Source organism: Myotis yumanensis, unplaced genomic scaffold (assembly GCF_028538775.1).
Source record: "Myotis yumanensis isolate MYYU_CA2020_CCGP unplaced genomic scaffold, mMyoYum1.0.hap1 SCAF_72, whole genome shotgun sequence".
Taxonomy (NCBI): domain Eukaryota; kingdom Metazoa; phylum Chordata; class Mammalia; order Chiroptera; family Vespertilionidae; genus Myotis; species Myotis yumanensis.
The window spans coordinates 32,602-38,601 of record NW_027223823.1 but is presented as its reverse complement, the minus strand read 5'-3'; positions in this window follow the sequence as shown (position 1 = coordinate 38,601).

Genomic DNA, 6,000 nt, shown 5'->3' with positions numbered 1-6,000 from the left:
CCATTGGTATTTTAATGGGAAGTGCGATGAATTTATAGATTGCTTTGGGTAGTATGGACATTTTAATGATGTTGATTCTACCAATCCAAGAACATGGTATGTTCTTCCATCTGTTTATGTCTTCCTCTATCTCTTTTTTCAACGTCCTGTAGTTTTCTGAGTAGAGGTCTTTAACCTCTTTAGTTAAGTTTATTCCTAGGTATCTTAATTTTTTTGGTGCGATGGTAAATGGGATTGTTTTTCTAATCTCTCTTTCTGAAAGTTCACTATTGGTGTATAGAAATGCCTCAGATTTCTTGGGGTTAATTTTGTATCCTGCTACATTGCCAAATCCATGTATTAAGTCTAGTAGCTTTTGGATGGAGTCTCTTGGGTTTTGTATGTATAATATCATGTCATCTGCAAATAAGCACAGTTTTACTTCCTCTTTTCCAATTTGGATGCCTTTTATTTCTTCTTCTTGCTTAATTGCAATGGCTAATACTTCCAGTACTATGTTGAACAGGAGTGGTGAAAGTGGGCATCCCTGTCTTGTTCCTGTTCTTAGGGGAAATGGTGTTAGTTTTTGACCATTGAGTATGATGTTGGCTGTGGGCCTGTCGTATATGGCTTTTATTATGTTGAGGTATGATCCTTCTATTCCCACCTTTCTGAGAGTTTTTATCAAAAATGGGTGTTGGATTTTGTCGAATGCTTTTTCTGCATCAATTGATATGACCATGTGGTTTTTTTCTTTCAATTTGTTTATGTGATGTATCACATTTATTGATTTACGGATGTTGTACCATCCTTGCATCTCTGGGATAAATCCTACTTGGTCATGGTGTATGATCCTTCTGATGTACTGCTGGATCCGATTTGCTAAGATTTTGTTGAGGATTTTGGCATCTATGTTCATGAGGGATATTGGCCTGTAATTCTCTTTCATTGTGATGTCTTTACCTGGTTTTGGTATTAGGGTGATGCTGGCTTCATAGAATGAGCTTGGAAGTGTTCCTTCCTCTTGAATTTTTTTGTAGTAGTCTGAGGAGGGTAGGTTTTAGTTCTTCCTTGATGTTTGGTAGAACTCCCCTGTGAAGCCGTCTGGCCCTGGGCTTTTGTTTGTTGGAAGCTTTCTGATGACTGCTTCAATTTCTTCCATAGTTATTGGCCTATTGAGGTTTTTAGATTCTTCCTGATTGAGTTTTGGAATGTTGTATTTTTCTAGGAATTTGTCCATTTCCTCCAGGTTGTCTAGTTTGTTGGAGTAGAGTTGCCCGTAGTATTGTTTAACAATCATTTGTATTTCTGTGGGGTCTGTTGTTATTTCGCCTCTATCATTTCTGATTTGGTTTATTTGGGACCTCTCTCTTTGCTTCTTGGTGAGCCTGGCTAGGGGTTTGTCAATCTTGTTTATCCTTTCAAAGAAACAGCTCTTGGTTTCATTGATTTTCTGTATTGTTTTTTTGGTCTCTATTTCATTGATTTCTGCTCTAATCTTTATTATCTCCTTCCTTCTGCTCACTCTGGGGTTTTCTTGTTGCTCTCTTTCTAATTCTTTGAGTTGTAGAGTTAGATGATTAACTACCATTTTTTCTCGTTTTTTTGAGATAGGCCTGTAGAGCTATAAACTTCCCTCTCAGGACTGCTTTCATTGTGTCCCAGAGGTTTTGGATTGTTGTGTTTTCATTGTCATTAGTGTCCAGGATGTTTTTAATTTCTTCTTTGATGTCATCGGTAACCCAATCAATATTTAATAACATGCTATTCAGCTTCCAAGTGTTTGAGTATTTTGGGTTGTTTTTATTGTAGTTTATTTCTAACATTATGCCATCGTGGTCTGAGAAGATGCTTTTTATGATTTCAATCTTCTTGAATTTGTGGAGACTTTGCTTGTGACCCAATATGTGGTCTATTTTTGAATATGTTCCATGAGCACCTGAGAGGAATGTATATTCCGCAGCTGTGGGGTGAAGTGTTCTGAAGATGTCAATTAAGTCCATCTGATCTAGTGAGTCATTTAGGATTGCTGTTTCTTTGCTGATTGTTTGTCTAGCGGATTTATCCAGTGATGTCAGTGGTGTATTAAAGTCCCCTACTATGATTGTATTATTGTTGATCTCTCCCCTGATATCTTCCAGAAGTTTTCTTATGTATGTGGGTGCTCCTGCATTGGGTGCATATATGTTTACCAGGGTTATATCTTCTTGTTGTATTGATCCCTTTAGTATTATGAAGTGGCCTTCCTTATCTCTGGTCATGGCCTTCACTTTGAGATGTATTTTGTCCGATATAAGTATTGCTACCCCAGCTTTCTTTTCCTTTCCATTTGCGTGAAAGATATTTTTCCATCCCTTCACTTTCAGTCTGTGTGAGTCCCTTCTAATGAGGTGGGTCTCTTTTAGACAGCAGGTGTATGGGTCATGTTTTTTTATCCATTCAGCCACTCGATGTCTTTTGGTTGGAGCATTTAGTCCTTTTACATTTAAAGTTATTATTGAAAGGTACTTGTTTGTAGCCATTTCTTTTTGTGTGTGTGTGTGGCTGTTTTCTTTCTGAGCTTGATATTTCTTCTTTTTACACCAGTCCCTTTAGCATTTCTTGCATGGCTGGCTTGGTGGTGATAAACTCCCTTAGCCCTTTTTTGTCTGTGAAGCTTCTTATTTCCCCTTCAATTTTGAATGATAGCCTTGCTGGATAGAGTATTCTTGGATTCAGTCCTTTGCTTTGCATCACTTTGTAGATTTCCGTCCATTCTTTTCTGGCCTGATGTGTTTCTGTTGAGAAATCATTTGATAATCTAATGGGAGATCCCTTGTATGTAACTTTCCGTCTCTCTCTTGCAGCCTGTAAGATTCTCTCTTTATCCTGAACATTTGCCATGGTAATTATTATGTGTCTTGGTGTGGGTCTTTTCGGGTTCACCTTGTTTGGGACTCTCTGGGCTTGTGTGACTTTTTTCTTCCCCACCTCAGGGAAGTTTTCTGATATTATTTCTTCGAATAGGTTTTCTAATCCATGTTCATCTTTCTGTTGTTCTGGCACCCCTATTATTCGTATGTTGTTTCGTTTCATGTTGTCCCAAAGTTCCCTTACCACACTCTTCCAAAAATGTCAACTCATTGAGCTAGAATTTGGAATTTAAAATATTATCCTACCCATTGCACAATCGTTTGAAGGCAAAATCCTAATGTTTTAACACTCCCTTCCCGACATTAAGGCTCTATTTCTATTTATGCTATGTTTTTCAATCACTTTTCTAATCATTTTTCTCATCTATCCTTGTAAAATTAGTTGGAAACACTTTAAAATTTCTTGGTTTTAAGAACAGGATATTTAAAATTTTTAAACAACACTCTTCCCAAAACGCTAACTCATTCAGGTGCAACTATGCATGTATACACTCTCCAACCCATTTCAAAGCTGTTGGAACACTAATTCTCATTGATTTAATATTGCCCTGCACATATGAAGGCTGTATTTACATGTATTCCAAGTGGTTCATACACATTCCTTACTAATTTACTGTCTACCCTTGTGAATTCTAATCAATTTAACTACTTTAAGAAAGTTCTCAGAGCTTATAATCAAAAATTTTAAAATATTTAACCACATTTTTAAAAAATGCCAATTAACTGAGCGGGAATTATGAATGGTAACACTATTCTACTCATTTCACAGCAGTTTGAACCTGAATTCCTAGTGATTTTACATTTTCCTACAGATATTAAGGCTCTATTTATATGTATAACAAGTGGTTCATAAACATTCATACTATTTCACTGGTCTATTATAGTGAACTTAAAGTTATTTTACCCTCATTCTTCCACAAACGCCAACTCATTGAGCAGGAATTAGGAATGTAAAATACTAACCTACCCATTGCACAACCATTTGAAAGGAAAATCATAATATTTTAACATGTCCTTACAGATATGAAGGCTCTATTAACATTTATGCTAGGTTTTTCAATCACTTTTCTAATCTTTCTCTCTATCCTTGTGAATTCTGGTGGAGGCACTTCCTTACAGTTTCCTTGGTTTTAAAAACAGGAATTCTTGATAATTGTAAAACACATTTTTCCAAAAAATAACTCATTCAGGAGTAATTACAAATGTAAACACTCTCCAACCCATTTAAAAGCTGTTGGAATGCTAATTCTCATTGATTTAATATTGCCCTACACATATGAAGGCTCTATTTACATGTTTTCAAAGTGGTTCATACACATGCCTTACTAATTCATTGGTCTCTCCTTGTGAATTCTAATCGATTTAACGACTTTCGTGCAGTTCTCTGAGCTTATAATCATATATTTTAAAAGATTAAACCAACTTTTTAAAAAAATGCCAGTTAACTGAGTGGGAATTATGAATGTTAACACTATTCTGCTCATTTGACAGTTTTTTGAACATGAATTCTCAGTGACTTTACACTGTTCTTCAGATATTAAGGCTGTATTTATATGTATTCTAAATGGTTCATACACATTCATACTATTTCACTGGTTTATTATAGTGAATCTCAAGTTGTTTTACCCACATTCTTCCACAAACGCCAACTCATTGAGCCTAAATTATGTATGTAAAACAGTATCCTACCCATTTCACCACCGATTGAAGGCAAAGTCCTACTGTTTTAACACGACCTTACAGATATTAAGGCTCTATTTACGTTTATGCTAGGGATTTCAATCACTTTCTTAATCATTTCCCTCCTATCCATGTGAATTCTGTTGGAAATACTTCTTTAATGTATTATTGGTTTTAAAAACAGGATATTTTAAATTTTTAAAGCACATTCTTCCCAAAAGCTAACCCATTCATATGGAATTATGAGTGTAAACACTCTCCAACCCATTCAAAAGACTTTGGAAGGCTAATTCTCATTTAGTAAGACTGCCCTGCACATATGAAGGCTCTATTTACATGTATTTCAAGTGGTTTATAAACATTCCTTAATAACTCACAGGTCTCTCATTATGAATTCTAATAGTTTTAATGACTTTCCTGCAGTTCTCTGAGCTTATAATCATAAATTTTAAAAGATTAGCCCTAGCTGGTTTGGCTCAATGGATAGAGTATCGGTCCGTAGACTAAAGGTCAAGGGTCCGATTCCAGCCAAAGGCACATGCCTGAATTGCGGATTCGAACCCCAGTGGGGGGCATGCAGAAGGCAGCCGATCAATGATTCTCATCATTTTTGTTTCTATCTCTCTCTCCCTCTCCCTTCCTCTCTAAAATCAGTGAAATATATTTTTAAAAAAAGATTAAACCGCCTTTTTAAAAAAATGCCCATTAACTGAGTGGGAATTATAAATGGTAACACCATACTACTCATTTCACAGCTGTTTGAAGGTGAATTCTCAGTGATTTTACACTTTTTTACAGATATTAAGGCTCTATTTATATGTATAACAAGTGCTTCATAAATATTCATGCAATTTGGCTGGTTTATTTCACTGAATTTCAAGTAATTTTCACTACACTCTTCCAAAAACGACAACTCATTGAGCCGGAATTAGGAATTTAAAATAGTATCCTACCCATTGCACAATCGTTTGAAGGCAAAATCCTAATGTTTTAACACTCCTTTCCTGGCATTAAGGCTCTATTTACATTTAAGCTAGGTTTTTCGATCACTTTTCTCATCATTTTTCTCATCTATCCTTGTAAAATTAGTTGGAAACACTTCTTTAAAATTTCTTGGTGTTAAGAACAGGAAATTTTAAATTTTTAAACAACATTCTTCCCAAAACGCTAACTCATTCAGGTGCAACTATGCATGTAAACACTCTCCAACCCACTTCAAAGCTGTTGGAATGCTAGTTCTCATTGATTTAATACCGCCGTGCACATATGAAGGCTGTATTTACATGTATTCCAAGTGGTTCATACACATTTCTTACTAATTTAGTGTCTACCCTTGTGAATTCTAATCAATTTAACTACTTAAAGAAAGTTCTCAGAACTTATAATCATAAATTTTAAAAGATTTAACCACCTTTTTAAAAAATGCAAA